Source organism: Pristiophorus japonicus, chromosome 1 (assembly GCF_044704955.1).
Source record: "Pristiophorus japonicus isolate sPriJap1 chromosome 1, sPriJap1.hap1, whole genome shotgun sequence".
In the NCBI taxonomy this organism is placed as follows: Eukaryota; Metazoa; Chordata; class Chondrichthyes; family Pristiophoridae; genus Pristiophorus; species Pristiophorus japonicus.
This window is the reverse complement of record NC_091977.1, coordinates 517,450,239-517,464,876: the sequence shown is the minus strand read 5'-3', so window position 1 is coordinate 517,464,876 and position 14,638 is coordinate 517,450,239. Positions and strand designations below refer to the sequence as shown.

The window sequence follows — 14,638 nt, the reverse complement described above, 5'->3', positions numbered from 1 at the left end:
GACTTCCTTACTCTTGTATTCCAACCCCCTTGCAATAAAGGCCAACATGTCATTTGCCTTCCTACTTGCTTGCTGTACCTGCATGCTAACTTTAGGTTTCCTGTATGAGGACATCTAAATCTCTCTGTACATTTAATAGTTTCAAAGAATCATAGAATAGTTACAGCACAGAAGGCGGCCATTCTGCCACTGCCGACTTTCACCTAGTCCCACTCCCCTGTCCTTTCCCCGTAGCCCTGCAATTTTTTTTCCTTCAGATACTTATCCAACTCCCTTTTGAAAGATACAATTGAGTCTGCCTCCACCACCCTTTCAGGCAGTGCATTCCAGATCCTAACCACTCGCCTTTAGTTCTTTTGCCAATCACCTTAAATCGCATTCAAGGCCACCTATGGTGCAAACATCCAAGGCCCCACCCCACTGCTGGCCAAGAACAGGGAAACAAACACTCATCAAAGACACCGAGGTAGTCAGGGCCCACTGGAAGGAGCACTTCGAAGATCTCCTCAATCGAGACTGCCTTTGACTCGAGTGTTCTCGACTCCACCCCGCAGCATGCTACCCGCCACCACCTCAATAAAACCCCAGCACTGCACGAGGTAGAAAAAGCCATAAGACAGCTCAAGAACAACAAGGCTACATGAGCGGATGGAATCCCTGCTGAGGCAAGAAATCGAAAGGTGACGTCACAGCCAAGGGGGTAAGTGATTGGCTGGGGACTGGTAAGTAGTTTTTCTTTTTCTTTCCTTTATCAGTAGGTAACCTTTATCATTGTTGCCAAATTAAGTTAATCTAAGAGTTAAGTCATGGCAGGAGAGCTTGACTTGCTCATGCTCCTCCTGTGCTATGTGGGAACCCTGGGGCGCTTCCAGTGTCCCTGACGACTACACATGGAGGAAATGCATCCGCCTGCAGCACCTGACAGACCACATTGTGGCACTGGAGCTGCGGGTGGATTTACTCTGGAGCATCCGCGATGCTGAGGATGACGTGAATAGCACGTTTAGTGAGTTGGCCACACCGCAGAGAAAGGGTACACAGCCAGATAGGGGATGGGTGACCAACAGGAAGCGCAATGGAAGGAAGGTAGTGCAGGGGTCCCCTGCGGTCATCCCCTGCAAAACAGATACACCGCTTTGGGTACTGTTGAGGGGGATGATTCATCAGGGGAGAGCAGCAGCAGCCAAGTTCATGGCGCTATGGGTGGCTCTGCTGCACAGGAGGGCAGGAAAAAGAGAGAGCTCTAGTGATAGGCGATTCTATTGTAAGGGGAATAGACAGATGTTTCTGCAGCCGCAATCGAGACTCCAGGATGGTATGTTGCCTCCCTGGTGCAAAGGTCAAGGATGTCTCGGAGCGGGTGCAGGACATTTTGAAGTGAGAGGGTGAACAGCCAGTTGTCGTGCTGTATATAGGTACCAACGATATAGGTAAAAAATGTAGGATGAGGTCCTACAAGCTGAATTTAGGGAGCTACGAGTGAAATTAAAAAGTGGGACCTCAAAGGTAGTAATCTCAGGATTGCTACCAGTGCCATGTGCTAGTCAGAGTAGGAATCGCAGGATAGCTCAGATGAATACATGGCTTAAAGAATGGTGCAGAGGGGAGGGATTTAAATTCCTGGGACATTGGAATCGGTTCCGGGGGAGGTGGGACCAGTATAAACCGGACGGTCTGCACTTGGGCAGGACCGGAACCAATGTCCTAGTACTGTTGGGGAGGGGTTAAACTAATATGGCAGGGGGATGGGAACCTATGCAGGGAGATAGAGGGAAGTAAAATAGGGGCAGAAGCAAAAGATAGAAAGAAGTAAAAGTAAAAGTGGAGGGCAGAGAAACCCAAAGCAAAAACCAAAAAGGACCACATTACAGCAAAATTTTAAAGGGCAAAGTGTGTTAAAACGACAAGCTTGAAGGTTCCGTGCCTCAATGCGAGGAGTATTCATAATAAGGTGGATGAATTAACTGCACAGGCAGCAATTAATGAATATGATATAATTGGCATCACGGAGACACGGCTCCAGTGTGACCAAGGTTGGGAACTCAACATCCAGGGGTATTCAACATTCAGGAAGGATAAACAGAAAGGAAAAGGTGGTGAGGTAGCGTTGCTGGTTAAAGAGGAAATTAACGCAATTGTAAGGAAGGACATTAGCTTGGATGATGTGGAATCTGTATGGGTGGAGCTGCGGGATACCAAAGGGCAGAAAATGCTAGTGGGAGTTGTGTACAGACCACCAAACAGTAGTAGTGAGGTTGGGGACAGCATCAAACAAGAAATTAGGGATGCGTGCAATAAAGGTACAGCAGTTATCATGGGTGACTTTAATCTACATATAGATTGGGCTAACCAAACTGGTAGCAATACGACAGAGGAGGATTTCCTGGAGTGAATTAGGGATGATTTTCTGGACCAATATGTCGAGGAACCAACTAGAGGGTTGGCCATCCTAGACTGGGTGATGTGTAACGAGAAAGGGCTAATTAGCAATCTTGTTGTGAGAGGCCCCTTGGGGAAGAGTGACCATAATATGGTAGAATTCTTTATTAAGATGGAGAGTGACGCAGTTAATTCAGAGACTAGGATCCTGAACTTAAGGAACAGTAACTTCGATGGTATGAGACGTGAATTGGCTAGAATAGACTGACGAATTATACTTAAAGGATTGACGGTGGATAGGCAATGGCAAACATTTAAAGATCACATGGATGAACTTCAACAATTGTACATCCGTGTCTGGAGTAAAAATAAGGCGGGGAAGGTGGCTCAACCGTGGCTAACAAGGGAAATTAAAGATAGTGTTAAATCTAAGGAAGAGGCATATAAATTGACCAGAAAAAGCAGCAAACTTGAGGACTGGGAGAAATTTAGAATTCAGCACAGGAGGACAAAGGGTTTAATTAGGAGGGGGGGGAAATAGAATATGAGAGGAAGCTTGCCGGGAACATTAAAAACTGACTGAAAAAGCTTCTATAGATATATGAAGAGAAAAAGATTAGTGAAGACAAACGTAGTTCCCTTGCAGTCAGATTCAGGTGAATTTATAATGGGGAACAAAGAAATGGCAGTCCAGTTGAACAAATACTTTGGTTCTGTCTTCATGAAGGAAGACACAAATAACCTTCCGAAAATACTAGGGGACCGAGGGGCTAGTGAGAAGGAGGAACTGAAGGATATCCTTATTAGGTGGGAAATTGTGTTCGGGAAATTGATGGGATTGAAGGCCGATAAATCCCCAGGGCCCGATAGTCTGCATCCCAGAGTACTTAAGGAAGTGGCCCTAGAAATAGTGGATGCATTGGTGATCATTTTCCAACAGTCTATCAACCTGGATCAGTTCCATGGACTGGAGGGTAGCTAATGTAACACTACTTTTTTAAAAAAGGGAGAGAAAACTACTGACATCAGTAGTGGGGAAAATGTTGGAATCAATTATTAAAGATGAAATAACAGCACATTTGGAAAGCAGTGACAGGATCGGTCCAAGTCAGCATAGATTTATGAAAGGAAATCATGCTTGACAAATTTTCTGGAATTTTTTGAGGATGTAACTAGTAGAGTGGACAAGGGAGAACCAGTGGATGTGGTGTATTTGGACTCTCAAAAGGTTTTTGACAAGGTCCCACACAAGAGATTGGTGTGCAAAATTAAAGCACATGGTATTGGGGTTAATGTACTGACGTGGATAGAGAACTGGTTGGCAGACAGGAAGCAGAGATAAACGGGTCCTTTTCAGAATGGCAGGTAGTGACGAGTGGGGTGCCGCAGGGTTCAGTGCTGGGACCCCAGCTATTTACAATAAACATTAATGATTTGGATGAAGGAATTGAGTGTAATATCTCCAAGTTTGCAGATGACACTAAACTGGGTAGGGCGGTGTGAGCTGTGAGGAGGATGCTAAGAGACTGCAGGATGACTTGGACAGGTTAGGTGAGTGGGCAAATGCAGTATAACATGGATAAATGTGAGGTTATCCACTTTGGGGGCAGAAACACGAAGGCAGTATATTATCTGAATGGCGGCAGATTAGAAAAAGGGGAGGTGCAACGAGACCTAGGTGTCATGGTACATCAGTCATTGAAAGTTGGCATGCAGGTACAGCAGGCGGTAAAGGCGGCAAATGATATGTTGGCCTTCATAGCTAGGGGATTTGAGTATAGGAGCAGGGAGGTCTTACTGCAGTTGTACAGGGCCTTGGTGAGGCCTCCACCTGGAATATTGTGTTCGGTTTTGGTCTCCTAATCTGAGGAAAGATGTTGTTGCTATTGAAGGCAGGTTCACCAGACTGATTCCCGGGATGGCAGGACTGACATACGAGGAGAGACTGGATCAACTGGGCCTTTCTTCACTGGAGTTTAGAAGGATGAGGGGATCTCATAGAAACATATAAAATTCTGATGGGACTGGACAGGTTAGATGCAGGAAGAATGTTCCCAATGTTGGGGAAGTCCAGAACCAGGGGACACAGTCGAAGGATAAGGGGTAAGCCATTAAGGACTGAGATGAAGAGAAACTTCTTCACTCAGAGTTGTTAACCTGTGGAATTCTCTATCGCAGAGAGTTGTTGATGCCAGTTCGTTGGATATATTCAAGAGAGAGTTAGATATGGCCCTTACGGCTAAAGGGATCAAGGGGTGTGAAGAGAAAGCAGGAAATGGGTAATGGGAATGATCAGCCATGATCTTATTGAATGGTGGTGCAGGCTCGAAGGACCGAATAGCCTACTCCTGCACCTATTTCCTATGTTTTTATGTTTTCTATGGCGGAGAGGTACTGTTGGCGCGAATACATGACCTCATCTCTCTCATCTGGAGGGAGGAGCATGCCGGAAGATCTCAGCGACGCAGTGATCATGACCATCTTTAAAAAGGGGGACAAGTCCCACTGCGGCAACTACAGAGGAATCTCCCCGTTATCAGCCACTGGGAAAGTCGTTGCTAGAGTCCTCCTCAACTGTCTTCTTCCTGTGGCTGAGGAGTTCCTCCCGGAGTCACAGTGCCCTTATAGGGCACAACGGACATGATTTTTTTACAGTGCGACAGTTGCAGGAAACAGCACCAGCCCTTATACATGGCCTTCTTCAACTTTACAAAAGGCCTTTGACACTGTCAACCGCGACGATCTATGGAGCGTCCTCCTCCGTTTCGGCTGCCCCAAAAGTTCGTCACCATCCTCCGCCTGCTCCACGACAACATGCAGGCCATGATCCTTACCAACGGATCCATTACAGACCCAATCCACGACCGGACCGGGGTCAAACAGGGCTGCGTCATCGCCTTAACGCTCTTCTCAATCTTCCTCGCTGTCATGCTCCACCTCACAGTCAACAAGCTCCCCACTGAAGTGGAACTAAACTACAGAACCAGTGGGAACCTGTTTAACCTTTGTCGTCTCCAGGCCAAGTCCAAGACCACCCCAACATCTGTCGTCGAACTACAGTACGCCGACGACGCCTGCATCTGCGCACATACAGAGGCTGAACTCCAAGTCATAGCCAACGTATTTACTGAGGCATACGAAAGCATGGGCGCTTATGCTAAACATCCGTAAGACAAAAGTCCTCAACCAGCCTCTCCAGGTCACTCAGCACTGACCCCAGTCATCAAGATCCACGGTGTGGCCCTGGACAACGTGGACCATTTCCCATTCCTCGGGAGCTTCTCATTAACAAGAGCAGACATTGACGACGAGATTCTACACCACATCCAGTGCGCCAGTGCAGCCTTCGGCCGCCTGAGGAAAAGAGTATTTGAAGACCAGGCCCTCAAATCTGCCACCAAGCTCATGATCTACTGGGCTGTAGTAATACCTGCCCTCCTGTATGGCTTAGAGACACTGATCATGTACAGTAGACACCTCAAGTCACTGGAGAAATACCACCAATTATGTCTTCGCAAGATCCTACAAATCCCCTGGGAGGACAGACGCACCAACGTTAGCGTCCTCGACCAGGCCAACATTCCCAGCATTGAAGCGCTGATCACACTTGATCAGCTCCGATGGGCAGGCCACATTGTTCGCATGCCAGACACGAGACTCCCAAAGCAAGCACTCTACTTGGAACTCCTTCACAGCAAAGGAGCCAAAAGTGGGTAGAGGAAACATTACAAGGACACCCTCAAAGCCTCCCTGATAAAATGCAACATTCCCACTGACACCTGGGAGTCCCTGGCCAAAGACCGGCCGAAGTGGATGAAGTGCATCCGGGAGCGCGCAGAGCACCTTGAGTCTCATGCAGAAATCAAGCACAGACAGCGGAAAGAGCGTGCGTCAAAGCTGTCCCACCCTCCCTTTCCCTCAACGCCAACTGTTCCACCTGTGACAGAGACTGTGGCTCTCGTATTGGACTATTCAGCAACCTTTTTAGAGTGGAAGCAAGTCTTCATCGATTCCAAGAGACTGCCTATGATGATGATGATAATAATAATAAATCTGTGTCCTCTGGTTATCGACCCTTCTGCCAATGGAACAGTTTCTCTCTCTACTCTGTCCAAACTCATGATTTTGAACACCTCTATCAAATCTCCTCTCAATCTTCTCTGCTCCAAGGAGAACAACCACAGCTTCTCCAGTCTATCAGTGTAACTGAAGTCCTTATTCATGGAATCATTCTCATATCTTTCTGCACATTTTTAAGGTCTTCACACCCTTCCTAAAGTTGGTGCCCAGAATTGGACACAGTCTACAATTGGGGCCGAACCAGTGTTTTATACAGGTTCATCATAATTTCCACACTTTTGTACTCTTATACCTCTATTTATGAAGCCCAGGATCCCAAAAGCCTTGTTAATTGTTTTCTTAACTTGCCCTGACACCTTCAACAATTTATGTACACATGCCCCCAGGTCTCTGTTCATGCATCCCCTTGAGGATTGTACCATGCATATCCTTTCCTCATTCTTTCTACCAAAATGCATCACTTCACACTTTTCTGTGTTAAATTTCATCTGCCATGTGTCTGCCCATTTCACCAGCCTGTCTAGGTCTTCCTGAAATTTATCACTCTCCTCCTCACTGTTCACTCTACTTCCAAGTTTTGTGTCATCTGCAAATTTTGAAATTGTGCCCTGTATACCCACGTCCAAGTCATTAATGTATATAAGCAGTGGTCCTGGTACCGACCCTGGGGAACACCTTCCTCCATTCTGAAAAACAACCGTTCACCACTACTGTTTCCTGTCACAGCCAATTTCTTATCCATGCTGCCACTGACCCTTTTATTCCATGGGCTTCAACTTTGCTGGCAAGTCTATTTTGTGGCACTTTGTCAAACGCCTTTTGGAATCCATGTACAGTACGTCAACCGCATTCCCTCATCAACCCTCTCTGTTACCTCATCAAAAAACTCAATCAAGTTGGTTAAACATGATTTGCCTTTAACAAATCCATGCTGGCTTTCCTTGATTAATCCACCACTATCCAAGTGACTGTTAAATTTGTCCCTGATTACTGTTTCTAAAAGCTTCCCCACAACCAAGGTTAAGCTGACTGGCCTGTAGTTGCTGGGTTTGTCTTTACACCCATTTTTGAACAATGGTGTAGCATTTCCAATTCTCCAGTCCTCTGGCACCACCCCCCGTATCTATGGAGGATTGGAATATTATGGCCAGCACCTCCATGATTTCCACCCTAAATTCCCTCAGCATCCTGGTGTAAATACAGCCAACCTTTCTAAACCTCTTCTTTATCGATTTGGATCCAATCAAATGTCTCCACTAACTCCTCCTTCATTATATCTATGGCAGCATCCTCTTCCTTGGTGAAGACAGATGCAAAGTACTCATTTAGTATCACAGCCATACCCTCTGCCTCCGTGCATCGGTCTCCTTTTTGGCCCCTAATCGGCCCCACCCCACCTCTTATTACTCTTACTATTTATATGCCTATAGGGCTGCCATTCTATTCTCATACATTCTCTTTGCCCCTTATGTTTTTTTTCACATCTCCTCTGACCTTTCTATACATAGCCTGATTCTTCAATGCATTTGCAACCTACCATCTGTCATACACACTCTTTTTCTGCTTCAACATATTCACTATCTATTTCATCATCCAGGGAACTCTGACTTTAGTTGCCCTACCTTTCCCCCTCATGGGAATCTACCTCTACTGTACCCAAACTATGTCCTCTTTAAAAGGCAGCCCATTGTTCCACTACAGTTTTGCCTGCCAATCTTTGATTCCAGTTTACCAGGGCCAGATCCTTTCACATCCCACTGAAACTGGCCTTTGCCCAGTTAAACATTTTTACTCTAGATTGCTCCCTGTCCTTTTCCATAGCTAATCTAAACCTTATGAGACTATGATCACTGTTCCCTAAATGTTCACCTACTGACATTTGCTCCACTTGACCTACCGCATTCCCCAGAACCAGCAATGCCTCTTCTCTCTTCGGACCAGAAACATACTGATCAAGAAAGTTCTCCTGAACACACTTCAGAAATTCTTCACCTTCTCTGTCCTTTACACTATGATCCCAGTCTATATTAGGATAGTTGAAGTCACCCATTATTAATACTCTTATAGTTCTTGCACCGCTCTGTCATTTCTCTGCAAATTTACTCCTCCATATCTTTACTATTTGGTGGTCTGTAGAATACACCTAGTCGTGTAATGGCACCTCTATTATTTCTTAAATCTAGCCATATAGATTCTGTCCTTGACCCCTCCAGGACATCCTCCCACTCCAGCACTGTAACATTCTCCTTAACAACACCGCCACACCACCTCTGATCTTTCCTGAACACCTTTTAACCAGGAATATTCCCAATCCTGCCCTTTTCTGAGCCAGGTCTCAGCTATTGCCACATTATATTCCCATGTGGCTATTTGTACTGTAGTTCACTTATCTTGTTTACTACGCTTTGTGCGTTCACATACATACTGTAAACCCATCTTAGACCATCCTGTATTCTCTCTTATTTGGACCCCACCGAAGTCCTTACTATTTCTTGCTTTAGTGCTCTCTGCCTCTCCCAATCCTTTGAGCACTTTATTTCCTCTTTTTAATGATACATCCCGGTGCGCTTCCCCCCCCCCCACCAAATTAGTTTAAACCCTCCCCTACAGCTCTAGCAAATTTCCCCGCGAGGATATTGGTTCTGGCCCTGTTGACGTGCAACCCGTCCGGCCTGTACAGGTCCCACCTTCCCCCGTCCAGCTAAAGAGGGCCAATGGCAGTGGACAGGAACAGGTCATATCCTTACTGTCACGCATAGCACTGGCTTATGTTATGACATTGCTAATAAGGTCGGCAAGAGAGGCTATTACATTATTTTTTCTAAAGCATTTCTACAAAACCAGTTTTATTAAACTAAAGTCCTCAATAAGCTGACAGTTAAGACTGCAGAAACTATATGGAGCCACAAAACATTACAATATGTTAAGTGGTCATTTTTTTAATACGTCAGCTTAAGAGTCTAGGCCTTAGAGTGAAAGTCAACAGACCATGGAAAACATCACAGCTGAGCACAATCCTGTTTTCCATAGACGTGCAACAAATTTTTCAGCAGATGTCACTTACTGATTAGAGTGGGAACTCTGGTCCATTTACTCCGTCCCTGGCAAAGCAGCAATGAGACCAAGCGTAGCACCCAAGCTGCTGCCCTGCTGAGATGAGCTAACTCAGCACAGAGAATCAAACGAGAGATATACAGGTTTCTATCGCTTATATATTAACCAGTGCTGTACCCAAACCATCAAGGAGATTCATGTTTCTATAACAGTAAATACACCAAATTAAACTCAAAGTGAATACATGATCACCTAATTTAACTTCAACTTCCCCAAAAACCCCAACACTTATTCAAGTCTGCAAATGAGGATCTGTGCTAGCCACAGGTTCATTATTGATACATTATGTAATAGAAATCAAGTCAAATCTTGAAAACTGTTCATGTAACAGTGAGGAATGCAATTTGTTTCACCTCCAAATGTTATTAACTACTCAAGTTCCATTGTACGCACATATATGCACATCATACTATTTGCTGAACAAGGCATGTTATTTCTCTAACATTCTGCAAAATAACTCCATGGTCCAGAAATTGCTAATGGAACAGTAATGGAATGTTAGCCTTTATGGCAAGGAGGTTGGAATACGAAGGGTGGAAATATACTAGCTGTACAGAACTCTGGTGCACTACATTCAGTTCTGGGCACCGCATCTGGAAGGATACATTAGCCTTGGGAGGGGGCGGGGTGCAGCGCATAACCCTTATACCAGGGCTAAAAGGGTTAAATTATGAGGAAAGGTTGCATGGATTAGGCTTGTATTTTCTCAAGTATGGAAGATTAAGGGGTGATATAATTGAGGCGTTTAATATTATTAAAGGATTTGATAGGATAAAGAGAAAATGTACGGAGTCCAGAACAAGGGGCAGAACTTTAAAATTGGAGCTAGGCTGTTCAGGGGTGAAGTCAGGAAGTACTCCTTCACAAAGCATATTCGAAATCTGGAACTCTCTCCCTCAAAAAGCTGTCGCAGTTAGGTTTATTGAAAATTTCAAAACTGAGATTGATAATTTTTGTTACACAAGGGTAATAAGGGATATGGAACCAAGGTGGGTAAATGGAGTTAAGATAGAGATCAGCCATGATCTGACTGAATCGTTGAACAGGCTCGAGGGGCTCAACAGCCTACTCCTGCTCCTATGTTCATAGTACATTCATAGGAATCTGCTAACCATTTAAAGCAGAAATATTTCATTGATCAAATGGCAACTGCGTTATAATTAGAACAATATCTCTTACTCCTGGTTTGTAAATACTACAAAAACACTTTACATAATTACATAGTCAGCACAGGAACAGGCCATTGTGCCCAACAGGTCCATACCAGTATTTGTGGTCCATACGAGCCTCCTCCCACCCTTCTTCATCTAACATATCCTTCTATTCCTTTCTCCCTCATGTACTTACCTAGCTTCCCCTTAAATGCATCTATGCTAGTCACCTCAACTACTCCTTGTGGTCGAGAGTTCCACATTCTAACCACTCTCTGGGTGAAGAAGTTTCCCCTGAATTCCTTATTGAATTTATTAGTGACCATTTTATATTTATGGTCCCTAGTTCTGATTTCATACACAAGTGGAAACATCTTCTCTATTTCTACCCCATCAAACCCTTTCATAATCTTAAAGACCTCAATCTAGTCATGCCTCAGAGTTCTCTTTTCTAACGAAAGGAGCCCCAGCCTGTTCACTCTCTCAGCACTGCACTGTAGTATCAGCCGAGATTACCTGCTCCAATTTTATGCTTAAATCACTAGTGTGGGAATTGAACCCACAATCTTCTGACTCAGGCGCGAGAGTGCTACCCACTGAGCCAACGTTGACACACTTTTACCTCCCTTGCAGGAGTAACTCCACCCACTGTCAATTTCAAAGATGAATATGGAAGTTATAGTTCTGCATTTACAGAATCAGTTGTCATGTAGTTTAATAGTTACACGAGTCAAAGTTTACTGGGCTCTTTTTGTTGGAAAGTTCTGGCATTGCTTCAGGCTAATGGTTCCCATCAAACAGTACACTTTAGGATAGCCCTTCAGAGGCTTCAAACAATTCCCTTAGTCTTGCTTTGAGGGCAAGTCTCAAGTGATTGGGCAGGTGCATCCTTACCCGTGTACAACAGACCCACCAACTCGCCACGTCCCTCCTTCAGTCCATCCCTACGGATTCTTTAAGGGCCCTCAAAGCATTTACCCAAAGAAAGTGCAGACTCACTGGTCCCTCTACCTGAACAGCAGAAGGTCTTTTGAGACACACCTATATCATCTACCTGAGTTCATTCAACTTGCCTAGCCAAAGCCAGTTCTGAAATGGAAACGCCTACTCAGTGTTTTCTGCTTCTTCCATCTGCAGCAATAGGCACACATTGACAACCAGACTGAATCTTCACCATGATGAAGAGAAAGTTATGGAAAACAATGTGTCAACTTCATCTGACCAGATTCCAATGTTCATCAATACATTCAACTCAAAGACAGCCCAAAGTCTGGGCATGTCTAAATATTCCTGAAACAGGGATTGATCGGTTACTCAAGATCTCCCAAAAGACAGCACACATCATTTGTGCAGTTCATCCTACCGTCTTTCCCAAATTACCATAATGCAAGGAAATGGGAGGACATACATAAACAGTATCCCAGTAATGACCAAGGCGGACAAAACCTATTTGGCCCATTGTGCCAATGCAACCCTGCTTCACATCCCATCAACCACTTTTGTGCCAGGTATTGAGCCAATTAAGCAAATAGTCCGTGTCGGGATTGGAGCCTCATCCTTTCGACAAAGTCCAAATAGATGGATTTATCCACAAAGTGAACAGTTGTGCAGAGTGCAACTCAGATCAACATAGATTGCCATCAAATTTATTAGGCTAGGTATCCACCCCAGAGACTATCCTGACTTTACGCTGTATGGACTTTGAGGGATATGGAACAAAGGTGGGTAAATGGAGTTGAAGTGCAGATCAGGCATGATCTAATTCAGTAGAATAGGCTGGAGGGGCTGAATGTTCGTTCATTACTGTCTCAGACCTAGATAGGTGCATGCTTGATTGCCCAGTAAATCCTGCTCTCCCAGTCTGCATGGGCAGGTCTATCTAACATTATTCTGGAAATGTGAAAGGGAAGGCAAAAGGGGGGGGGGGGGGGTAAAAAGAAGGGAAGGGGGGAAGGGAAGGGCTAAGAGAGGGAAAAGTTGCATTTTATTTAAGATAGAATCCAGATGGCAGCTGCTGTGAGTGAGGGGGTCCACCGGGGCGGGGAAGAGGAGGGTTTAATCAGGGCCTTGCCTCCCCAATAAAAGGGGCAATGGTTGGGAAGAGAGAGCGACTTTAGCACGCCCCGGAGAGGATGTCCATCATGGGGGGAGGAGGAGGGATTAACTCGGGATAAAACAGCTCTGAGGCGGGCGGGAGGAGGAGGGTTGGCCGTCACCTCGGCCTATTGTGCTGCCTCCCTCCCGCTCCCCCCGGGCCGAACGCGGGGTCGGGTATCGGTTGCTTTTCAAATCTAGCCGGGTTTGTGCGATGGCTGAGAGCGCGGCCTGTGTAACCGCCACCGCCCCTCGGGTTCCGGGTACTGTGGCGTATTCTTTTTTTAAATCGCTCCTTCCATCTCCTCCCACAATCATGGCAGCCGCCATCTTACCTTCTTTAGAGCGACCCCGGTTCGGGAGCCGCGGCGACCTCTCCCCGCATACCCAGCCCACCGGACGGCCTGTCACCAGCGCGCTGCTGTCGTCGGCGGCGGCCCGCGGCCTCGTCCCGGACAGGGGGCGGGGCTCCTCACTGCGCAAGCGCAGCCTGGTCCGGGGCGGGGCGGGGCTCCACTCGCTCCTTACTGCGCAAGCGCCGTGGCCTGATCCGGGACAGGGGGGAGCGCCACTCGCTCCTTACTGCGCAAGCGCCGCCTGCCCGCGACCTGGTCCGGGACATGGGGAGGCGCTCCACTCGCTCTTCACTGCGCAAGCGCTGCGGCCTGGTCTGGGACAGGGGAAGGGGTTCCGCTCGCTCCTCACTGCGCAAGCGCGGCGACCCGCTCACGTGATTTCTCCCCCCGCCCCTGCCCGTTGAGCCGTTGACGTCACACCGAGGGTCTCGCTCCAAGTCCGAAGGTCCAAGAGACTTGAGTAGTGGCTGTCACTCCAGTGCAGCGCTGAGGGAGCGCTGCACTGTCGGAGGTGCCGTCTTTCAGATGAGACGTTAAACCGAGGCCCCGTATGCCCTCTCAGAGAGACGTAAAAGTATTTTCGAAAAAGAGCAGTAGAGTTATCCCATGGTGTCCTGGCCAATATTTATCCCTCAATCAACATTACTAACAACAGATTTTCTGGTCATTATCACATTGCTGTTTGTGGGAGCTTGCTGTGCACAAATTGGCATTTCCCAACTACAACAGCGACTACACTTCAAAATGTATTTCATTGGCTACAAAGCGCTTTGGGACATCCAGTAGTCGTGAAAGGTGCGATATAAATGCAAGTCTTTCTGCCTATATATACACACCACATAACCTTACCAACAACAGCCACTTAAGAATCCTTTAATCCTACTTCTTTGCCCAAGCTTTGGTCACAGATCCTAATATCGCCGAATTAAAAGAAAAAAATGATCTTTCACGACCGCCGGATGTACCAAAGCACTTTGCAGCCAATGAAATACTTTTTGAAGTGTAGTCACTGTTGTAATGCTGCAAAATGTTCCAATCAATTTGCTCATGGCATGGTCCCGCAAAACCAATGAGATAAATGACCAAATTATTGTTAAGCCCGTGACATAACGCGAACACCCGAGACGTCATGACGAGCCCCATGTACACAAACCACGCACACCATACAATCTTAATAACAACAGCTACTTAAGACTTCTGAAAACCTACTTCTTTAACCAAGCTTTTGGTCTTCTCTCCTCATATCGCCTTTTGTGGCCTAGTGTCAAATTCTATCCAATTAACAGCCCTGTGACGCATCTTGGGACTAATGTGTTGTGTATCTGTAAAGCATGCACTCCCATGTTCCGCCACCAGGGAGCTCATCCCCTGAAGTCCCAAGGGATCCCAGCATCCCTTGGAACACTGTATATAAGCTGGCCCCTAACGCCTGTTCCTCACTCTGGAGTGTCTTATTAAAGACTG

The 14,638-nt window shown here is 46.2% G+C and overlaps 1 protein-coding gene across 1 annotated transcript in view; it reads right to left on the bottom strand.

Moving 5' to 3' along the window:
* The window catches only part of ralbp1 (ralA binding protein 1), a 49,483-nt gene extending 36,181 nt beyond the window's left edge, over positions 1-13,302 (bottom strand). Inside the window, exon 1 of the mRNA XM_070896071.1 lies at positions 13,154-13,302. The gene's annotated coding sequence lies outside the window, so the exon portion shown is untranslated. The remainder of the gene's footprint in view (positions 1-13,153) is intronic.
* Between the last annotated feature and the right edge of the window lie 1,336 nt (positions 13,303-14,638).